The sequence below is a fragment of the Balearica regulorum genome, chromosome 11 (assembly GCF_011004875.1).
Source record: "Balearica regulorum gibbericeps isolate bBalReg1 chromosome 11, bBalReg1.pri, whole genome shotgun sequence".
Lineage (NCBI taxonomy): Eukaryota > Metazoa > Chordata > Aves > Gruiformes > Gruidae > Balearica > Balearica regulorum.
Genome location: NC_046194.1, coordinates 55899 through 61164, shown reverse-complemented (window position 1 = coordinate 61164; position 5266 = coordinate 55899). Strand labels below are relative to the sequence as shown.

General features: G+C 62.8%; 1 long non-coding RNA gene across 1 annotated transcript; it reads left to right on the top strand.

The window, feature by feature from the left end:
- Positions 1-2791: 2791 nt before the first annotated feature.
- Positions 2792-4186, top strand: LOC142603293 (uncharacterized). The gene is made up of 2 exons (XR_012837184.1): positions 2792-2943; positions 3935-4186. It is a non-coding gene; the product is annotated as an uncharacterized LOC142603293 (long non-coding RNA).
- The last annotated feature ends 1080 nt before the right edge of the window (positions 4187-5266 follow it).

The window sequence follows — 5266 nt, the reverse complement described above, 5'->3', positions numbered from 1 at the left end:
CCGACGCAAACTCCGCCCCTCACGCACGCCAGGCCCCGCCCCCGATGCAAACTCCGCCCCTCACGCACGCCAGGCCCCGCCCTGACACAAACTCCGCCCCTCACGCACGCCAGGCCCCGCCCCCGACGCAAACTCCGCCCCTCACGCACGCCAGGCCCCGCCCCCGACGCAAACTCCGCCCCTCACGCACGCCAGGCCCCGCCCCCGACGCAAACTCCGCCCCTCACGCACGCCAGGCCCCGCCCCCGACGCAAACTCCGCCCCTCACGCACGCCAGGCTCCGCCCCTCACGCACGCCAGGCCCCGCCCCGATGCAAACTCCGCCCCTCACGCACGCCAGGCCCCGCCCCCGACGCAAACCCCCTCCCCGACGCTCCCTGGCCCCGCCCCTGACCCCAAACTCCGCCCCGACGCAGTCTATAGCCAGTGCCCGCTCGGCTCCTGCCGCCCGGTCACCCAACGGCGGGACTGCGGCTACGTGCCGCCGTGCTTCACGTTGCCCCCCCCCCCCCCCGGTAACGGCATCGCGACGTTGCAGCGCCCGCGGGGCGCTGCCGCCGCCGCCGCCGCCGGGGCGCTCCTTGCTGCTTCCCGCTAAGGAAACGCCTCTGCCCCCCGACGGGCGCGGTGCCGGCGGGCGCTCGAACTGCAGCGCCGCTGCTGCCCCGGGCGCGTGCCGCCGGCCGGGAGCTGGCCGCTGCCGCTGGTGCTGCCGCCGCCGCCGCCGCCTGCCCGGAGCCGAAGCGCCGGACTGCAGCGCCGGCACCGTCCAGGGGCGCAGCAGCGCCGCCTTCGCTGCTGCCGCCTGGTGGCCGCAGTGCGGTACTGCAGCCCGGCGGTCACGCGCCGGCTCTGGCCCCTCCGGCGCGCCGGCGCCGCCCGGCGCATGCGCGGTGCGCGGCAGCAGCATGGCGGCACGCTGGGCGCCGGTCCCGGCGGCGGCTGAGGGCCGGGCTCAGCGGTGAGGTGAGGTGAGCGAGCCCCGGCGGCGGGTGCAGGCTGTTCTCGTGCCCGCTGGCAGCCCGGGGGTGGCGGGACGGCACGGGACGGGACGGGAAGGTTCCAGCCGCCCGCTGCGGCAGCCCCAGAGAGTGTCCCGGGAGCTGACGGGGAAGGGGGGGGGCAAGAAGGCGGACAGCCTGCCAGGCGCAGGCGCTGGGCGTCTCCCCGACTCGCCGGAGCTCCCCCTGAGCCTCCCCCGGCCCCGCTCAGCTTGTGCAGCAGCTCCCAATTCCAGCACCTCTCCTGAAGCCTGTCCGGCAGCCCCAGGCCGCCCCCAAGCCCTGGCGCCAAGGCGGCAAGCTGGCCCTCGCCTGTGCCGCTTTCTTCCTGAACGGGGGTGCCGGCGGCAGCAGCGCGGGGAAAGAGCGGCGTCTGCGGAAGCCCCTGCAGAAGGAGGGGGGGGGTCTCCGGCCAGGGCCGACCCGCGGTAGTAACGGCCGCTGCTTTTTCTTTCCCTCTGCCAGGCCGCGCTGAGGACGCGGTTGCCTGTTCCTCCTTTGGGGATGCCGTTGACTGCCCCCGCCTCGCGCTCGCGGGGGTCGTCCGTGCCTGGCCTGGCTCTCCTGGTGGCGTGGCGGCGAAAAGGGAGAGGCGGCGGAGCGCTTACCGGCCGTGGACGGGAGCTGCCCTAAGGGAAGCTGGAACGGCCAGAGCAAGGGGAAGAAGAGGAAGAGATGGAAGGCTCTGCGGCCGGCAGCTGCCTCCCGCTGCAGGCAAGAGCGAGCCTGCCTCGCCGGCTGAGGAAAGATCCCTCGTCGTGCTCCGCGGCAGGTCGGGCTGCCAACGGGCACCGCAGGGTCGGTCGGTACGCGTAACCCAAAGCACGGCGCGGCCGTGTGCGAGGGAGGGAGGCCGCTCGTCTAGGAAGACTCGTCTCCTCGGAGCTCTAAGAAGACACCCGTGTATCCTCTGAGGCGGAGGACAGCCAAGCGACCGGAGTAACGGCAAAGGAAAGGCGGAGAGCAGGGGAAAGAAGGGTCTGCGCCGGCAAGCTCTCCCGGCAGCGCCCAGAGCCGGAGCTGCGGTGAGTGCTGGGCTCCGCGGGGCCCCGTCGCCTCTCTTCTGCGTCGCGGGCCCTCCTCTGCCCCCCTCGCTTTCCCGCCCCGCTGTGGGGTTTTTTGCTTTGCTTTCTGCTCCCCTGTACGTTCTTCTTCCATCTCGCTCTGACGGGCTGCCTGTCCCCACCTTTTTTTAGGTCCTGGCTCTCTCTGCCCTGTAGCCCGTGGCTCTTGTTTCCTTCTCTCTCTCTCTCTCTCCCTCTCTCTCTGTCTGGCCCCCCAGCCGCTGGTTTTGCGTTCCTCCCCCTCGGTCCTGTAGCCCGTCGGTATTTCTGCCCTCTCTGGCTCGCTCTGTCCGGCTCCTCGTGCCCGTTGTTCGAGGTCTTCCTTCTCGGCTCTGTAGCGAGTCGTCGTGAGTCTCTCTCTTTCTCCGTCCCTCTTGAGCCTGTTCCCTGCCCCTCATTTTGAAGGCCTGCCTCTCTGTCCCGTCCCCCGTCGCCACGGTGCCCTTTCTCCCTCTCGCTCTGTCTTGCTCCCCGTCCCTGTTTTTCTAAAGCCTCCCCTCTCTGCCCCCTAGCCCGTCGGTACCTTTTTCTTTCCCCGTCGCGGTTTCTCTGGCTCCCTGTCCCTCTTTCGTTCTCTCTTCCTTCCTCCCTGTCTGCCCCGCAGCCCGTCCCTCCGTTCCTTTCTCCTTCCCTCTCTGTCCGTCTCCCGGTCCCCGTCTTTCAACTCTGCTTCTCTGCAGACGACGCTCTGTACGTTCTTCCGACGCTCTGTACGTTCTTCCGACGCTCTGTACGTTCCCAGTAACGGGTGGAGCGGAAGGCTCTGTGGCCAGGGAATAGCGGCACGGACACGTTCCCGCTGGCTCCGTTGCAGCGGAATTTCGACAGCTGGGTTTGCCCGCTAAATTGACGGCACTGCTGGAAGAAATTTCAGAAAAGCGAGTACCGTGCTTGTCTTTTAAATTCAATCTTTTCAAGTAATTTTTCGACGGACGCCCGGTCCGTGGCTTAGCTATTTGGTTTGCAGTGACACAGACCCGGAGTGTCGCTCTAAGGAGCGTTCTGATTTGCGGAAATTCCCCATAGACAGAGAGTAAGACTCGTGAATGTTGCTCGGCGGTTTGAAATCTCAGGGTTTCTCTGGAAGCTGACCTGCCAGAACGAGCCGAAAGTAGGCAGAACGCCAGTAGGGGTACCGTAGAAAAGGTCCCCTTCTTGACAGGAGAAGAGCTCGGCGAAACGTCGGCGCCGTTTCCCGTAGGGCCTCCGACGTACCGGTTCAGCAATCGTGGGCTTTGTGCGATTCCCTCGGGGACAATCTCGAACAAACGTTGTACGGCAGAGAGCATCTTAGCTTACTTTCCATCTCCTGCTCGGTTACTTGCAGAATATTTAATTTAGCATCGCGTGGACCCCCAGGGAAAGGTCGGAAAAAAGCGCGCGATGTTTTGAAACGTTTGCCTTGCGAGGAGAAGGGCCGCCTCCCGTTAGGCAACCGAATTCTGTGACCGATTTCCACGCCTCGCACGCGTGCGTGCGCGCCCCCCCCCCCCCCGGCAGACTTTGAAGGAGGCGGTCCCTAAGGCAACGCGATCTAAAACGTGGAAGTTTTTTTTCTATTTTTAATAGTTTCTTATGGCTATGAGGCTTGTGTGGGCGTTTAGCTCGTCCCGTCCTTAATTCTGAATCCACTGGCTGGTGCGCAAGAACGGTCGTGTGACAAAAACAGCCTGAAATTTGTCCCTGTGCCGGATTTGTCCCGTGGTAAAGGAGTACGTCTGTTATTCCGGGTGCGAAAGGTGTTTGAGGAGCGTACCGCGTCGTCCGAGCTGCCCTCGGTCTGATTGATTGCAAACTGTGGGTTATGACTTAGAAATACGTTCGCCTACCATTCCTTACGGTGTGTTTCTGGTTTTTATTTTTTCAAAGAAAGGGTGGCTTTTTCGTCGATCTCTTTGTGAGAGCATCAAGTCGGGTGGCGGTAAATACGCAGAAGCGGCTAGGCGTACCGCAGCGTGGACCGGACGGTATTGGCGTGCTGCTCTGCTAGCAGGGGAGAGCCAGGTGAGGATGCACGTGGTAAGTACTTGTTCTGCCTCCAGCTGAACGGAAAGATTCTCACGTTGAGGGTTCCCGGGCTTGTCTGTGTGATTGGCATTACTTTTTTTTTTTTTTCTTCTTTTGAATATGAAACAGGGTCAGAGAGTTGTTGACGAATGGGACTTTGTGTACTGCTTTAGGTAGCTTTTGGTACCGACTCGTAGATCAGTTGCAAAACTTTACTCTTTGTGCAGTTGACACGTTTTGTAGCATCTGTGGCAGAAACAACTCCAAAGACATCTGTCTTGTAGGCAAGCTGAAAAGAAAATTGCGGTTTCTCACCTGATTTTTCTTTCGGAGGAACGCTCGCGCCCCCCCCCGCGGCTGTTTTTTTTTGCTAGCGTTATCGGGGGAGGGAATGGCGGCGCTTGCCTGGTTTCTTCCCCTAGCCAGGGACTTGAAACTTTGTTTTTCTGAGGGGTCTGGCTAGAAATTTACAAGTGTCGGTGGTCAACAGTGGCAGAGAATTGGGTGGCGTTTTCAATTTCAAAGGGAAGGGACGTGGAGGTGAAGTATGTTGATGTTAATTCTGTTACCAAAAGTGAAGGACCAGCCGCTTCCTCTTTCTGGATCTTCTCTCCTTTCGCCGTCCTCCCCCAAGGGTTACGCGGCCAGGCTGTGTATCTTGTCTGTTCTCGCGCTCTTCCTTTGATACGCAGGAGCGCTGTGAAATAGAGGGGCTACGGACAGGCACCTGCCGTCGTTGCAGATGCCTTAAATCGCGTCTTTGTCCCTTTAGCCTGTCGTTTCCTTTCCGCTCAGCTGAGCTACGTGCAGCGTTAGGTTCCAGGTGAGAGCGGTGCCGCCGAACGACGCTCTTGGAGCGTGTGCGGAGGAGGGCGACCGAGATGGCGAGAGGTCTCCGAGGCGAGACTTCGGGGGAGCGGCTGAGGTCGCTTGGTTCGTTCGGCTTGGAGACGAGAAGGCTGAGAGGTGACCTCCTCGCAGTCTGCGCCTTCCTCGAGGGGGACGGCGGAGGGGGAGGCGCTGACCTCCGCCCTCTCGGGGGACCAGCGACAGGGCCCACGGAAACGGGACGAAGCTGCGTCAGGGGAAGTTCAGACTGGACGTTGGGAAAAGGCTTTTTCACTGAGAGGGCGGTCAGTCACGGAACAGGCTCCCCAGGGAAGCGGTCGCAGCCACCGAGCCCGTCAGGAGTTC